This window comes from Acanthisitta chloris, unplaced genomic scaffold (genome assembly GCF_000695815.1).
Source record: "Acanthisitta chloris isolate BGI_N310 unplaced genomic scaffold, ASM69581v1 scaffold8823, whole genome shotgun sequence".
Taxonomy (NCBI): domain Eukaryota; kingdom Metazoa; phylum Chordata; class Aves; order Passeriformes; family Acanthisittidae; genus Acanthisitta; species Acanthisitta chloris.
This window is the reverse complement of record NW_008665379.1, coordinates 3,832-4,113: the sequence shown is the minus strand read 5'-3', so window position 1 is coordinate 4,113 and position 282 is coordinate 3,832.

Here is a 282-nt window from a genome sequence, read left to right as displayed (position 1 = left end):
TGGCGCACGCCCAGCCCGAGGGCCTGCTGCTCCCCACCCACGGCCGCGCCGCCCAGGAGAAGAGCTCGCCGGGGCACTGAGACCCACCACCTCCCCTCAGACCCCCTGCCCACCCTCTGGGGGCTGCGGAGCCTCCTCGGCGCCCGCCGGGACTCGTCGGGATGGTGGTGCCGGAGCACCTCGGCTGTTAGCACTGCTATGGAACTGTGCCTTATTCACCCAAACGGTGGTTACCGCTTGCCAGGGTGGGGGGGGCGTGGGAAGAGGCTCTCGCTGGTCCCC